Source organism: Oncorhynchus gorbuscha, linkage group LG24 (genome assembly GCF_021184085.1).
Source record: "Oncorhynchus gorbuscha isolate QuinsamMale2020 ecotype Even-year linkage group LG24, OgorEven_v1.0, whole genome shotgun sequence".
Taxonomy (NCBI): domain Eukaryota; kingdom Metazoa; phylum Chordata; class Actinopteri; order Salmoniformes; family Salmonidae; genus Oncorhynchus; species Oncorhynchus gorbuscha.
Genome location: NC_060196.1, coordinates 9,431,305 through 9,448,804, shown reverse-complemented (window position 1 = coordinate 9,448,804; position 17,500 = coordinate 9,431,305). Strand labels below are relative to the sequence as shown.

The following is a 17,500-nucleotide window of genomic DNA, read 5'->3' as shown; positions in this document are numbered from 1 at the left end:
CACTTTTTTTTGTCAGAACAGCCTCTCTGGTATTATTTATCATTTATTTAGTGTTGTTTACACTGTTTCAAATTGTCAGAATAATAATAATATCCCTCCTTTTTATTGATCTCCTTCTTATTGTTATTATTACTATTATTATTATTATAATGATAATAAGTCATGTCTATCATTAGTAGGCTTAGTATGGCAGCCTTGTATAACCACCATTGAGCTGTAGGACTATATTTCAATACTTCTATAGGCTACTGTATCAATCAATCATCCATTCATTCATGTCATCACACAGCGTACGAGTCTTTCATGATTTGAAATGTAATCAAGCATTTTCATTTTTAAATATAACAAAGCGATCCTTGAATAATTAGCGTGAACAATAAATAAACTATTCTAATGAATGCGACTGGTTGGAGTCTTTGCTTTTGCTGTAATAAAGGCTCTACAAAATAAGACCATACCAGACTCTCTGGTACGCTTATCATTTATTTAATGTTGTTTACATTCCCAAAGGTCAGAGAAATTATATTGTAATCTAACAGCACCTCTTTGACACAAGATGCACGCTGCGCTGGAGGCTTCACCTCCACATACGCTTCACCTCCACATACGCTTCACCTCCACATACGCTTCACCTCCACATACGCTTCACCTCCACATACGCTTCACCTCCACATACGCTTCACCTCCACATACGCTTCACCTCCACATACGCTTCACCTCCACATACGCTTCACCTCCACATACGCTTCACCTCCACATATGCTATATGCTTTTTGACATGCCAGCATGGGATGTTGTGACATCCAGTCTGTAGGACATGTGTCAGTCCAAATCCTCAGAGGTGGATAGGAAACAACCTCCAGCTCTGTCTTAGCCATAGAATCACATTAAAACAGACAAGCTAGCTGGCACCGGAATTCATTTCCAATTCTACATCTTTATGGCACGCTTATATTGCTGCCATTAGTGGTGTAACGGAATAAGTGTTCACGTGGAGATGACGCACACACACTTAAACACAGACTCACACACGCACGCACACACACGCACACGCACACACACACACACTTCATTCATCTTAAATCTGCTACTAATGAATTTTCCACTGGTTCTCTACCACTCCACTCACCCATCTCCACTCGGGGACCATCAAACACAGAGTTAAAAAAGGCCCCAGTTATTTTTGCCACTTTTTAACATGGCAGCAGTTAAAGTCAAATAGTGTATAATGGTGGGAGTAAAAGACAGACTATATCAAATAAGAGGTATTCCCTATATAGTGCACTATTGTTGACCACAGCCCTGGGGATCTAGAGCTCTATATAGGAAATAGGGTGCCATTTGGGACACAGGCCAGAGCCAATTCCCAGCCAACACAGACGGCAAAGGGATAAAGACAATTCTGCCCAACGAGCGTTCAGCCATGCTGTAAGCCTGGCAAGCTGAGCAGCTGAAAAGACTGATTCATCCGAACAAGTATTTTTTGATGCGAAATTGATTGCGTGTGTTTGTATCGTTTACGCTATTCTGAGACCAGATGAGGAAGCTCAGCGTATCCACACATCTGTTGTCTTTGTCTACGCTGCAAGGACATTGAATGATCCACTCGTATAAAGCAGTAAGAAGACACAGTCTGTCATTCCCCCTCAAGGAATATCTTGAATCACTGTGTCACTTCTCTGTAAGAAGCTTGGCAGTGACTAGAGTAGATGTGAGTTGTTATGAGGTTATCGGGGTCAGTATTATCTAATGCTGGACGGTAGTATTCATTATAATAGGATGAATGGACTTGGAGTCTATATAGAGGAATCTGCCTTAACAATAAGCTATATTTAGAGCTGGTGTCGCCCTATAGCCACAGCACAATGGGTACTAGGCTACAGTCAGTGCTAGTGGTAGGTACATATAGGCTGTCATAGACCCCAGCCTCTGCCCTTTACTGTCCTACATTGTGCAATTCAACTCATAACCCAGTGTGTGTGTGTGTGTGTGTGTGTGTGTGTGTGTGTGTGTGTGTACTCTCCATGCACTCATCCATCACACACTGTAAGTGACACACAGTCTGACAACCAACCAGTCATAACTAGTGCTTCATCAGCGAGACACTTCAAGTTCTGACTGGTGATCTGGAGGCTATGATGACACAAACCCACTACATAAGGCTACGATGACACAAGCCCACTACATAAGGCTACGATGACACAAACCCACTACATAAGGCTACGATGACACAAACCCACTACATAAGGCTACGATGACACAAGCCCACTACATAAGGCTACGATGACACAAACCCACTACATAAGGCTACGATGACACAAGCCCACTACAGAAGGCTACGATGACACAAGCCCACTACATAAGGCTACGATGACACAAGCCCACTACATAAGGCTACGATGACACAAGCCCACTAGATAAGGCTACGATGACACAAGCCCACTACATAAGGCTACGATGACACAAGCCCACTACATAAGGCTACGATGACACAAGCACACTAGATAAGGCTACGATGACACAAACCCACTACATAAGGCTACGATGACACAAACCCACTACATAAGGCTACGATGACACAAACCCACTACATAAGGCTACGATGACACAAAGCCACTACACATAAAGCTACGATGACACAAAGCCACTACATAAGGCTACGATGACACAAAGCCACTAAATAAGGCTACGATGACACAAAGCCACACACTGGCCACTACATAAGGCTACGATGACACAAGCCCACTACATAAGGCTACGATGACACAAAGCCACTATATAAAGCTACGATGACACCAACCAACGACATAAGGCTACGATGACACAAAGCCACTATATAAAGCTACGATGACACCAACCAACGACATAAGGCTACGATGACACAAAGCCATGACATAAGGCTACGACTGTCATTAAGACAAAACCACATTACAGCCCAAATCACGTCTTTAGAATAGACTAAAATGGAATAAAATAATATAGATTCGAATGGAAACATTATTGTCCACTTTCTGGTGATCACTTCCTTGAACCTTGAATCATCTACAGCCGTTCTGAACACCGCCAATTAAATGACTATTAAATATGTTGTTTCTCTTTCAGTTGATTACTGGGAGTTGCCTGATTAGCCACTAATTACTTGTCATCTGAGAGTGGTTAATTCACAAGTGTTCCCTGGCGATTTATCAAGCGTAATCAACGAAAGGAATTAAAACCTGAACTGATAAATGCAGAATTAACATGATAATTATGTAATGGCACCAGGTAGCCACCATTAATTGTATCAACTTCTATAAAAACACATCTACTCATTTTTTAAAACTCAAATAAATGCTTATTTAGAAATCAAACTCAGGGAAAAGTTGTTATTTATCTTCTTAAAGAGGCAATTATACATTAAACAGTATATTTACTTTACATTTCTCTTTAATGACCTATTAGGAACAAAGTTGTGAATTAGTAGCTACTTAAATACAAATAATTGGTTGATCTTGTGGCTAATTACGCCCAAGGTAATTAAGGAGCTGAGTGAAAAGAAAAGAGAGAGAGAGAGAGAGAGAAAATAGAAGGCATGGGAGAGGCGTTTGTCTGACTGGGCTTTTATAGGAGAGGGGGAGGAGGAGAAGGAGTCTACTGTGTTGGGAGAGGGGCTAGTGGGGAGAGACTGGAATGTCAATGATGGGACAGGGTGTGTGTGTGTGTGTGTGTGTGTGTGTGTGTGTGTGTGTGTGTGTGTGTGTGTGTGTGTGTGTGTGTGTGTGTGTGTGTGTGTGTCTGCGTTCGGGGGGGGACCGGTGTTAATGTGGGCGTGTGTGCCTACGTCTGTATGTGTGAGTGTGTGTGTGTGTGTGTGTGTGTGTGTGTGTGTGTGTGTGTGTGTGTGTGTGTGTGTGTGTGTGTGTGTGTGTGTGTGTGTGTACCATAGCTGCAAAAGAACACATGTTCTGGGCATTGTGATAGATCTCTACCATATCTAGGATGGCACATTGCTTTGTAACTCTCTTTCTCTGTTTTTTAACCATCCTTTTTTCTGCCTCTCCATCCCAACATGCTACACACACAAAGTTATTATATCTACAGCAACATTATATATATATATATATATATATATATATATATATATATATATATATATATATATATATATATATATATATATATATATATATATCCTGTCTTAGCTGTCATACATGTAAATGAATTGCAGAAATGACATATGTCCATAACTGGAGGGCCTGAAGTTCATGCTGAAGTTGTATTTAGATAGAATAGGGTGAAGAGAAACAACTGGTCCGTGTGTCTGCACTTCAAACACAACAGAGACCCTGATTTATAACACTGTAACACTTTAATTAAAATGGACATTTCTCTGTAGTTTTTTGAGGGTAGATAACAGAGAGAGAGAGAGAGAGAGAGAGAGGAGAGAGACGAGAGAGAGAGGTAAAAGAGAGAGAGAGAGAGAGAAAAAGAGAGGGGGAGAGAGAGAGACCGAGAATGAGCCTAAAATCGAGAGAGAGGAGAGATGAGAGAGAAAGAGAGATAAAGAGAGAAGAGAGAGACAGAGAATGAGCCTAAAACCAAGAGAGAGGAGAGATGAGAGAGAAAGAGAGATAAAGAGAGAAGAGAGAGAGAGAGACAGAGAATGAGCCTAAAACCGAGAGAGAGACAGACCAAGAATTGGAGACAAAAATAAATAACAACAGAAATGTGTTGCCAAGTAAGTGTACTGTATCTGTCGCTATGAGGGCTGATTAGTATACAGCTTTGTGTTGAGACGGATAAACAAACAAACAACGAGCAGCAGGCTAAATGTCAGAGCAGCTGTACCTTACAGGCTTTACACAGGCAACAAACACAGCTCCTTTTCTTAACCCTATAGTGGAGAGACACGCGGTGTGTGTGTGTGAGAGAGAGAGAGGCGGATATTACTTAATGAGGGACTTACTGTTGAAGACAAAAGGGCATGGGAGAGGAAAGGGTGATCATCAGTAATGTGGTTCAGTACAGTGGTGCTATGGGTAGTGGTCATCACCAGTAATGTGGTTCAGTACAGTGGTGCTATGGGTAGTGGTGATCACCAGTAATGTGGTTCAGTACAGTGGTGCTATGGGGAGTGGTGATAGACTAGCCAAATGGGCTTTTCCACCTACACCCAAGGGCAACATAGTATATACTGTACGTAGCTAGAGACTGAGATGTGCTCTCACTCATGCGCACACACACACACACACACACACACACACACACACACACACACACACACACACACACACACACACACACACACACACACACACACACACACACACACACACACACACACACACACACACACACACACACACACACACACACACACACACACACACACACACACACACACACACACACACACACACACACACACAGCTACCACCCACCCTTGTGCAGCTGAGTGTAGACTGTGTAAACAATAAGGATACAGACAACTGTTCCTGTAGACTGTATGTTGCCGACCCCCTCGCTCCCTCTCAGTACACTACTCCCCCATGACAACTGGACCAGCATGTGGAAACACGGACGGACGGGTGCTGATTACCCCACATTAAAACCAGAGCAGCTCAATGCCAAACTACCAGTGATAAATCTCTCTCTATATCCAGCCATCCCTGCCTCTTTCTCTACCCTTCTCTGGGGATTGGGCTCTTCTGTGTGTGTGTGTGTGTGTGTGTGTGTGTGTGTGTGTGTGTGTGTGTGTGTGTGTGTGTGTGTGTGTGTGTGTGTGTGTGTGTGTGTGTGTGTGTGTGTGTGTGTGTGTGTGTGTGTGTGTGTGTGTGTGTGTGTGTGTGTGTGTGTGTGTGTGTGTGCGTGTGTGTGTGCGTGCGTGTGTGTATGTGTGTGTGCGTGTGTGTGTGTGTATGTGTCTGTGTTTAAACCTTAAACCTGTCTCCTCCCTGTGGGGGCTGATGACACATGTGGTTAGTTGTGGTAATGGCAGTGTTAGTGCTGATGACATTGTTCAGTTGATTGCCGAACACATGTGGCTGAGCAGGGACAGACAGACATCTTCCCTCCCTGCATCTAGCCCAGGCTGTGCTCCTGTAACCCGAGCCCCAGGCCCTCGTCTTAAAAGGTCGCAACCTTGCTGTGCCTCTAACCCCCAAACAAAAGAGGTGGGTGAGTGGATGGTTGGTTGGCTGTCCCTCCCTCCCTCCCATCTCCTCATCCCCCTCTCTCCTTCCCTTTTGCCCTAGGGTCATATAGCTAAGAGAGAGAGGTCTGGTAAAGCATTTGTTAGGCAGGGCTGCAGTGAAGCAGGCAATGAAAAGAGACTAGGGGGAGTTGGAGGGGGGAGAGGTTCTCCTCAAATGATCAACGGGAAAGCCAGCTAGCCTCCGAGAGTGTGCATGTGTGTGAGAGTGGCGTGCGTGAGCCCTGATCCTGTGTGTGTGTGTGTCTGTGTGTAGGAGCGTGCGTGTGTTTTGTGTGTGTGTGTGATGCTTGATCCTGGGGAGGGATTGCCGAGCCGGGCGGAAACAATAGAAGAGCTGGGTCTTTCTGTGTGAGACTGGTTAGGGTCTCCTCCTAGCTACATCCCCTCTGGGCCTAGTGGCATAGTGGTGGCTCTGGCTCACAACGTGGATGGATTCCAATGCAAGGAGACGGGAGTGGGCACATACAGAGAAACACACACAGAGAAACACACACAGAGAAACACACACACACACAGAGAAACACACACAGAGAAACACACACACACACACAGAGAAACACACACACACACAAGCTGACGGACATTAATGCACGCACACACACACACACACACACACACAAACATGAGCAATGTATCACCCGAACACATGTACAGCACACACGCACATACACCTACACAAAATAGCAATGCAACGCCCCTAAACACACACACAACAATCTTCCTCATAGATGGAGTGTGTGTGCTCCCTCCACACAGTGTCTGGGCTGGTGGACGTGGCTGCTGCTGGTCCATATCTCTGGCCAAGTGTCCTCCATCACATCTCCCAGCCTTGCCTCACTACAGATGAACGAATATGTAGTTTGACAAAGGGAACATTACCTTAAACCGCCTCCTTGGCTGTTATCAGAGACATTTAAATAACAGACACAAGTACAAATCGTAAGTGTCGTGCAGCGAAATAGGTTCTCTGAAGAAGAGATTCCAGACTGAAATAAAACAAAGCAACACTGTAAGTCCAGTACACAGGATAAACGCTCTTATGCATCTATTTAATCAGCACCTCGACTCCTTTCGGAACAAACCTAATGGGCCGTTATGTGGAGCAGAACTAAGTCATTTATTCATTATTACTGAATGATCCTTCAGTAGCTGTTTGTCTAGTACAATATCTGGTGGATAGCAGAGGCACTGGCTCATATATTAGATTTACCCTTCTCGCTCCCCTCTTCAGTCACACACACACGCACATGCACACGCACACACACACAGAACACAACACACACAGAGAGTGTATGAATCTGAAGCTTTACGATTGGACTGTTCTATTATACATGTGGGCGTCTCGGTCTATGAGCCGTTGAATGGAGGCTTTATTTCCTCTTTCCCCCTCGCTGGAGATGGAGAGGAGAGAGGAGAGAGGCCTGGCAGGTGCTGCCGTGGAGAGATGGAGCTAGCTACTGTGTGTTGTGTGTGTGTGTTGTGTGCTCTCGTAACGTTGAGGTAGAGTCAAGGGTAATATGGCTACCGGGTAATCGAGTTACCACGCATTACTAGGCCAACAGGGGACAATTCTGCTGACAAGGATTTATTTAGTCAACTCCAATAACCACCAGCTAGACGAGACATTGAAAGGACAAAGAAATGCTTATTTAATACATACCCATTTAACTCCCAGGTGTGAGAGTCTACACAGCCAAGTCATACAACCTAGCGATTAGCTTAGAGTTAGCCTTGTCAGTTCAGGTAGACCACATTAATAGCTAATTTAGTTTTGTTTAGTCTCACTAAGACACGTTAACGTTGGCTTCCTCACGCTTTCCAGTTATAATATCTGAGCTCAGGAGATCAGGGCCCCAATTCACAAAGCCTCTCAGAATAGGAGTGCTGATCTAGGATCAGTTTGGCCTTTTAGATCATAATGAATGCAATTATACTGACAGAGGCGACCTGGTGCTAGATCAGCACTCTGAGAATAGGACACCATGGGCATTGTGTGAATAGATGTGCCGTGGTCTTTTTCCTGTCCCCCCGTGTGATAGCCTGTGGTGCTACCTCTACGCCGTGATGTATGGGCCCGGCTTATCAACGTCACCTCAACTGAAACTACTGTTATTCTATCTGGGCTCAGTCGGCGGCTAAGCCACGCTACGGTAAGGATGGTCACTCTGTCACCGTCCCCCCGGACCAGAACAGCCCGAACCTCTGTCTGGCTCCATCAGGAGAGGGAGAACTCTAACACACACAGGACCGACACGCACGCACGCACTCACACACTCACACTCACACACACACACACACACACACACACACACACACACACACACACACACACACACACACACACACACACACACACACGCCTGCCTAGGGGTCCTTCTCAACTGGAGTGGAAAATAACTATCATCTCAATTCGATAACAATAGAAAACAAGAGGAGAAAATCAGCAGCCTTCACCAAGAGACTGTATATAACATCCTTTCCTCTGTAATGGTACTGTGGGGAAAAGCAGTGGCTGGGGTAGTCCCTGTATTATTCATATGAGGATTTATGACCCAGCAGTGTGTGTGTGTGTGTGTGTGTGTGTGTGTGTGTGTGTGTGTGTGTGTGTGTGTGTGTGTGTGTGTGTGTGTGTGTGTGTGTGTGTGTGTGTGTGTGTGTGTGTGTGTGTGTGTGTGTGTGTGTGTGTGTGTGTGTGTGACGGTGTGTGTCCATAGGGCCTGGCTACTCCATCACAAGGATAATTTCCTGTGTTTGACCCCCATGATGACCTTTGTTTCCTCTTCACACTCGTCAGCCCGAAATTAGTACATGCTCATGTTATTTTATTTACGGCAGGTTGTATAAGATGATAATAGAAATATAACTATATATGGTGCTGTTATTTGTAAAATTATTATTTTAATCATTATTAATTCATTAGTATTTGATTTTTGGAAGAATCATAAATCTTTTATTTTTTATAGCCAATAAAAAATTTGACCACTAAAACAATTCTGGATTTTCTATTTATACTAAACCTTATTCTTTATCATTTAAATGGTATATATTCCTACTTTATAATTTTTAAATTTAAATTACAATATCTATTACATTTATCCTGCATTTAAATATATTTTTGAAATGTGTATATTTATTAAAGGACTTAGGCCTAAATTAATGCAAGAAAAGTACAGCCTATTGCTGTTCTGGAAGGATTTGGAACACATCCTTATCATTCCTGAAGAGGAAGAATTTCAGAGAAACAATCTGAAAATAAATAATAGGTTAATTCAATAAATTCCCTCAATGATCTTTCCTCTTTCCTACACACTAGCTTCTCCTCGCTGTAACGAACGCAGCTAAATCTCCATCCGCGTCTGCCTCTCAAATAGCACCCTATTCCCTATTTTTTTTTTTTTAAGTGCACTACTTTTGAGCTGGGACAATAAGAATTAATATTATGGGGAATAGGGTGCAATTTGGGACTCATCCAATCTAATTCATATTTACGCACCAAACACAAGTCTTCTCACACACACAGGCAGACGGGGGAATTAGCATACCATCGACGGTGTACCGTTTATTTGTCAGAAACTCTCCTCCGGCCAACCTTCCCTGCTCCTCCCCGGCTCCCAGCCAAACAGTCCAATCTGTAGCAGGCTCCCTGTGGTACGTGCCAGGCAATCACAAAGAATATTCTGGGAGCAGCAAGACCCATTGAGGGTCCTTCTTCTTATCCCAAATGGATGAGTATAGCTTAACTGTTTGGCACCATTTCCTGCGCACCGCCTGCAACAGCCGCCTGCAACAATATACAATAGAAGCCTCCTCCTCCAAGTCTTATCTGGAGCAGAGCTGTGATGACAAAATAAAATTGATCGATTGGCTGATGGGTATGTAGTGTATGTGTTGTTAACGTGAGTTCTGGAGGCCCTGGACGACCGGAGCTGTTATATAGGAGAAGAGGAAGGGGGAGAGACATAATGAGAACGAGAGACAAAAGGGGGGAGAATTACAGAGAGAGAGAGAGAAGGTGCTCCTTCAGAAGTGTCAGTCAGTACCTCTCTTTAGCCCTCCTAGATCAGTGGAAGGAGCGATCACAGAGCCGTCCGAACACCTAGCTAGAAAACACTCCAAACTCACTCCTCAATCCCTCAACAGCAGATACACAAACACTCTTTCTCTCTCACTCTGTAAATCACTCCTATCTAATGACGGGGGGGGGGGGTGTTCTAAAGGGATTCATGGAGAGATATTAACTTTAATCACAAAGAGCTGGAGAGAGAGAGAAAAACAGAGATAAAGAGATAGAACGAGCTCTTTACTCATCCGTGCGGACGATGAAACTTCAAGCGCTTCACCCCCTCTTTCATGTCCATTCCCATGGACATTGCTCTTTGTCATCCCTCATCTGATCCCTCCATCACAACATGGTTATATAATAACCACATATAGGCCGTGGATGCCGTTTTTCACCAATGGCGGCGTCAATCACAATTTCCCCTCCTTTCCCATTTTTTTATTTTTATTTTACTCCGGAGCGGATCCGTCGGGCCTTTTCCAATTTTCCTCTATAAATGAACAATGAGTTGAGCCATTACGTAACCCCCCAGCCATCAAGATGTAGGTCTGGGACTCTGAACCGACATCATTTGTATAAAAAAATACAATTAAAAAAATGATGGCCCCCCTGCGCTACGATAAATACCCTTTAATGTAATAACACGAACAATAAAACAAAGAAATATGTGGATAAGGAAAGGTGACCTGGTCCGTTTTACAAGGCGCTAAATCAGAGAAATATCACGACGCCGTATCAAACGGAATTAAAACTTTTATTCATTGAGTAATAGCTCCAGTAATGCAGTCCATCAGCCAGATTACTACACACACTAAGTGTATATATATCGCACACACACGTACGTGCACGCACGCAGACACACACACACACACCAAGCACAGCCTGGGCCCCGTTGCTAGGCGATCTCTTTCCATTTGTGAAGAGAAAGAAAGAGAGGGAGAAAGAGAAGAGGAAAGACAGCCAGGTTCAGCTATTTCCTCCTACCGCCCCCCCTTCTCTCCACTCTTTCTTTCAGTGTCTAACATTGCAAACCATTATTTCCCCTCTCCAAAATCAATGTAGTGTGGAATCAAAGAATGGGGTCCTGGGCCATAAATCAGCAGAGGGGCTTAGTATGAGCGTTAAAGTGGAACCATGTAGTAAGGTCCGCCGCATAAGAGGGACATTAAACACCTTTGCACATGGCCCCGGCCTCCTCAGTAATTCTTGACAGCTTATTTCTCATTGTGGGCATCCCAAATGGCACCTTATTCCCTGTGTAGTGCACGACCTACCGAGCTATGATCAAAAGAAGTGCACAATATAGGGAATAGGGTGCCATTTGGGGTGTGAACAGGGTCAGAGGCTTTGGCACGCAGATCTGAAATATGACAGACAGAGAGAGAGAGAGAGAGAGAAAGGATAGAGAGAGAGAGAGAGGGGCCCATTTCTTTCTTGTTTTTTAACAAATCGGGGGAACTGTTTGACATTAAAGACGCTGTGAAATTCCTCTCAGTGGTAGTGGGCCTGAGAGGAATCACTGACTGGTGGAATTTCACAGCGTCTTTAACGCATGAGCACACACATTGTTGCTGCGCCCCCAGTACTCCTTCCTATTGTCTGCTTTTTAATACGGCAGAGTTAAGTTCCTTAACTGATGGAACATATGGCAAATCCCAGTTCTATAACACACAGATGATGAACATATTGAAATCATAAAAGCATATCACATGATATCCTCTTGATCTAGCTCATCTGACGTGTCAATTTTTAGTTAAATAAAAAATACAAATAATGTTTAGCATCTTTTAACATCTGGCCATCTCCACAACGTTTATGAACTCTTTTATTCCCGACAGTTATTCACTTGTTATGTTGTTCAGTTCAGTCCGTTATCGTTGCATCATTCCATCACTCAGCGGCAGGCCGGGGGATGTACAACAGGCTAATTGAAAAGGTAACAGAGTGACAAATTCCGAAACACCCCCCCGCAAAAAATATGGTTCCAATTATCCTGCAGTGTAAGGGCCTATTCTCCCCGTAACGGGACGAGAGTGAGAATTATTACGTGTGTTACAAACGGCACTGTAGTCTATTGTCTGTTTCCACATCTTATAAGACAGGACATCAAATAACCATTAAAATATACACTTCCATAAAAATTACAAAAACAAACACCCCTCTTTTTCACAGCCTTTTAAATCTAAATCCTCAAAACACACACAATTAATCTATTATGCTGTTGAGCCAATCCAAAAAAGGCTTGCGAATCCCCCTCCACAGCATCAGTCCGCTCATCCTGCCTGGTATTATAGCCTGGTGGATTTGGAGAGGCTGGGAATTCTGACCACAAGCAGCACCAAAAAAAGGACCACTGACTGGGCTCGGCTTCGCAAAAACTATTCGCTCTAATTCAGAACATCTGACAGTGGTGAGGGCAGCCGAGCTCCGAGGGAGCTTTTTCCGGGGGAGCGTTGACTACCCCCTCTCTCTCACCAATCAACTCTCAAAGTGCCGGAGTCACGGAATCACAGAGAGAGAAGCGTATTAACATGCGATACAGGTCCCCTCAACACACACAACTCCTTTCCTTTGAAGATGATTTAAACACACTTAAGCAGACAATGGGAATAATAATGGACTACAAATAATCACATTGCATTGACCACTGGCAAGGCGTGTGGATGCACAGGCGCACACACACACACACATAGAGAGAGAGAGAGAGAGAGAGAGAGAGAGGGGTGCATAAACAGCACACTGAGGAAGGTCAATGCAGCAGCAGAGAGAATACACTGGTTTCAGCTGTTACCTTAGGTTAAGAAATCCTCCAGTTGTTCCTTCCCCAAAAGGGTTAAAAGGATCCGGCCAGAGCCCTCCTGGCTGCTCTCGTTACCCGATCACAGAGGCATGTAGCTGGGTAGACACGGTGCTGCGCTGGGTCTTGCCTGGAGCTTTTTTCGCCTTTTGTCTTCCACTCCACAAAACACTTGCCTTAGATATATCTGGAGGTTTCTCTCTCTCTCTCGATCTGGGCACACAGTCTGTTTCAGTGGTTCTACTGGCAGTAGTCTGTTTCTCCCATTCCACTCACTCTCTCAAACGCACACACAGAACAGAGGCTCCTCTTAATGAACAATCACACTCTCACTCTCTACCGCATCAAGCTCAGGCTTCAAGCTCAACTCATTAACGAGAGAGGGAGGAATAAAAAAAGAGGGAAAAAATGCTGGATCTTTTTTTCTTTTTTTCCCCTTAGGCTGGACAGTGGGTGGTTAAATGCGCATCCTGCTGGTTGGTGGTTGGTCCACGCTCGCTCTCGCACCCTCTCTGCCACTGCCTGCCTTTCTAAACGGAATCGTTCCTCTTTCTTTCTCTCTCTCGCTCTCTCCAAGTTTGAGGCACTCTTTCGGAGCCGTGCTGCTGCTGGCAGGAGAGGGGAGGGGCTTGGGGCTGAAAGAAGGGAGGGAGGCGCGCTATAGGTTGAGCCTCTGTCTGTTTACACCCACCGGGGGAGGAGGGAGAGGAAAGGAGGTCGAGGGAAGGGAGGGCTGTCTCTGCTTTAACCATTTGGAGTCTTCACTCATCTGTTGCACACACACACACACACACACACACACACACACACACACACACACACACACACACACACACACACACACACACACACACACACACACACACACACACACACACACACACACACACACACACACACACACACACACACACACACACACACTTCCTCAGCAATATCTCTCCCTCGTTCTCTCTCTCCCACTCTCGGGCATGCACGCACTTAGCCATTCTAGCTAGGGGGAAAAGCACTATAGAAAATAGACAGGCACACCTTTACCTAGACTCTATTCTTTAAACCCCAGCTAGGGAATAATGCAACTGCATACCAGTAATGGGATAATATTTTGATTCATAATAAACACACCTAATGAATACCCATACATATATACATATACTACATATCCTCAAGTTTCCAGTTGTATTAGTCGTATGTACAGGATACACGTGGTATACACTGTCCAATGAAATGCTAACGTGCAGGTTCCTGAAATGATAACTTGCAGGTTCCTGAAATGCTAACGTGCAGGTTCCTGAAATGATAACTTGCAGGTTCCTGAAATGCTAACGTGCAGGTTCCTGAAATGCTAACGTGCAGGTTCCTGAAATGCTAACGTGCAGGTTCCTGAAATGATAACGTGCAGGTTCCTGAAATGCTAACGTGCAGGTTCCTGAAATGCTAACGTGCAGGTTCCTGAAATGATAACGTGCAGGTTCCTGAAATGATAACGTGCAGGTTCCTGAAATGCTAACGTGCAGGTTCCTGAAATGATAACGTGCAGGTTCCTGAAATGATAACTTGCAGGTTCCTGAAATGATAACGTGCAGGTTCCTGAAATGATAACTTGCAGGTTCCTGAAATGATAACGTGCAGGTTCCTGAAATGATAACGTGCAGGTTCCTGAAATGATAACTTGCAGGTTCCTGAAATGATAACGTGCAGGTTCCTGAAATGATAACGTGCAGGTTCCTGAAATGATAACGTGCAGGTTCCTGAAATGATAACGTGCAGGTTCCTGAAATGATAACTTGCAGGTTCCTGAAATGATAACTTGCAGGTTCCTGAAATGATAACGTGCAGGTTCCTGAAATGATAACGTGCAGGTTCCTGAAATGATAACGTGCAGGTTCCTGAAATGATAACGTGCAGGTTCCTGAAATGATAACGTGCAGGTTCCTGAAATGATAACGTGCAGGTTCCTGAAATGATAACTTGCAGGTTCCTGAAATGATAACTTGCAACAACAATAAGACATAATACAAGATAAGAAAACGAACAAAGTAAATGTCTCAGTAGAATAGAATAGACATTTTTAGCATGGGGATAATACGGGAAGGCAACATTTATATAACAATATTTATACGTGTTTTGGGGAAGGGAGGATTGGGGAGCGAGTGTTTAAATCCTACAGGCACATCAACATCTTACAAACACACACACACGCAGAACTGTACCTGTACGGCAGATAATGTATGAGTCTGCTCATTGTCTGTTCATTTTCTGCCTGCTGTCATTAACACGCCTCAGAGCACACGGAAACACTGCCGCTAACCCAGCCACGCACGCACGTACGCACGCACGCACGCACGCACACGCACACGCACACACACACACACACACACACACACACACACACACACACACACACACACACACACACACACACACACACACACACACACACACACACATCTGTTCATAGTCACAGTAGACACATTGTCAGAATCAACTAGCTTACACAGGTAAATTAGCTAAAGGCAGCTTTCACCAGGCATCAAGTCCTTATCCGGTTTGATTAGTACGTCTAGGCTACACACACACCAACACAACAATCTAAAACCTCCCGTCCTCCACGGTGGGAAAGGAGAGGTGTAAACAAATAAACACCGTGAAATAAACAAGAGGAGAGTTGTTTAGTTTGGTGCGTATTGCTACATGGGTTTTAGACGACAGACCAGGCCAATTCCTAATGTGTACGCGATACATATCTACTCTCCCGTCGGCATGCCAACGGTAGAGATGAAAAGACGTGACACGACCCAGCCGCTCTTCTCCCCCTTTTCCCAACAAAAAACAGCCACACTTGTCTTAGATGGTGCCTTATAATGTTTAGACCATAACGGAACAAGGCAGTTAACGGAACAAGGCAGTTAACGGAACAAGGCAGTTAACCCCCTGTTCCCAGGCCGTCATTGTAAATAAGAATTTGTTCTTTAACTGACGTGCCTAGTTAAATAAAGGTTCAATAAAAAAAATGACAATACAATTATTACATGATATACATTAAATTGTGTATGTTCACAGGCTCCCCTTGTAGATGAGACACTGGTCTCAATGTTGACCCACCCTGGAAAAGATATATATATATATATATATTACAAGATAACCATTAAACAGCAGAACATCCACTTCAAAACGTTCTGTCCAGGAAAGGACGGCACCGTAACAGCAGAGACCTGCCAAATGGCTCGCTCTGCTCTAAACAGACAGAATCCAGACCATTCATATGGGATTGGCATTTTTGTTAACAATCAGAAGGTTCTAGGTGGGGAAGTACTGGTGTATCCCATGATCATTGTATGCTGTAGAAATGTTCAATGATAGTGTGCATTTTTCCCTGTTGGAAATAACTTCTCTATATTTCAAGGAGAACGTGTCATGTTTTGTGATCATTACGTTGGGAACATTATGCCCTGAACAATTACCCACCTTTCCCGGTTTTATTTTTTTACAAAGGATTTATCCATCAACAACGCAACAGTTAATTTGAGTGACCACGGAACATTTCAGCCAATCAGGCCTAGGAGCCTATCCCCGCCCACGCTGTCCATTGGAACTGAACTATAAAAGCGTGACGTGAATAATAGCCACGGACGACTGATATCCTTCTGCTTCTCAGACGTCAGTGTAGTTGGTAACTGGAAAGCGCCCTTTATTATTGATCCTCCCCCCCGATCTCAATGAGCGGAGGCCAAACACCAATGTAGGAATTTGAACGGTTGTCCTCTGCTCTCACTTGGATCTCAGTCGGACAAAGACACCACCCCGGAACTGTCTGAACAAGGACCTTCTCCCCTTTTCCCACTAAAAGGACATTTGGGAATCCAGCCAGAGATTGAGCTCCTATGGAATTCCACGTAAGCGCATGCAACGCAGGATATATCTCTCTCTTAAATTCCCTGCTTTGTCTCATGTACAATCATCCTAAATGACAGCTTGTCCTACTCTTGAGTTAAGAGAAACCCTCCTCTCTGTTTCCCTCCCTTCCCCATTCTAACTACTTCATCATTGCTTATCATTCTGAGTCACGGAGTCATTTATCCTGTACTGTAGTATTACATTGTTTTTATAATACATATTTTTCCTGTTATAAAATAATATCACTGTCTCTGAGACTTTGAATCTGACATTGAAAGAACAGAACCTTGAGGTTATAATTGTGACATGTACGGTTTATCCCGACTTGCTAAGAAAGTTTCCTATCGACTTAAATGATAGTTGGTGCTGTAAAATAACATTTACTGTAAAATAGAAATAAATCCAGATTTTATATTCCATAATTAATTACCCAATTAATTAGACATAATCATAATGTTAGGCCTACACTGCTTTGGGTATAAAGAGCTGGACCAGGGCCCATTTTGTCTATACATTCCAGTCATACACGCCCATGGCTGGGAGTGTTCGTCTC

At 44.1% G+C, this 17,500-nt stretch overlaps 1 protein-coding gene across 14 annotated transcripts in view; it reads right to left on the bottom strand.

The window, feature by feature from the left end:
- The window catches only part of LOC124011990 (teneurin-3), a 360,816-nt gene that overhangs the window by 261,789 nt on the left and 81,527 nt on the right, over positions 1-17,500 (bottom strand). For 2 of the 14 annotated variants that reach the window (XM_046325307.1, XM_046325308.1), the window contains exon 1: positions 13,045-13,611. The exons of the other annotated variants lie outside the window; for them this stretch is intronic. The gene's annotated coding sequence lies outside the window, so the exon portion shown is untranslated. Of the gene's footprint in view, positions 1-13,044; positions 13,612-17,500 lie in introns of those variants that run through there. 14 annotated transcript variants of the gene reach the window in all.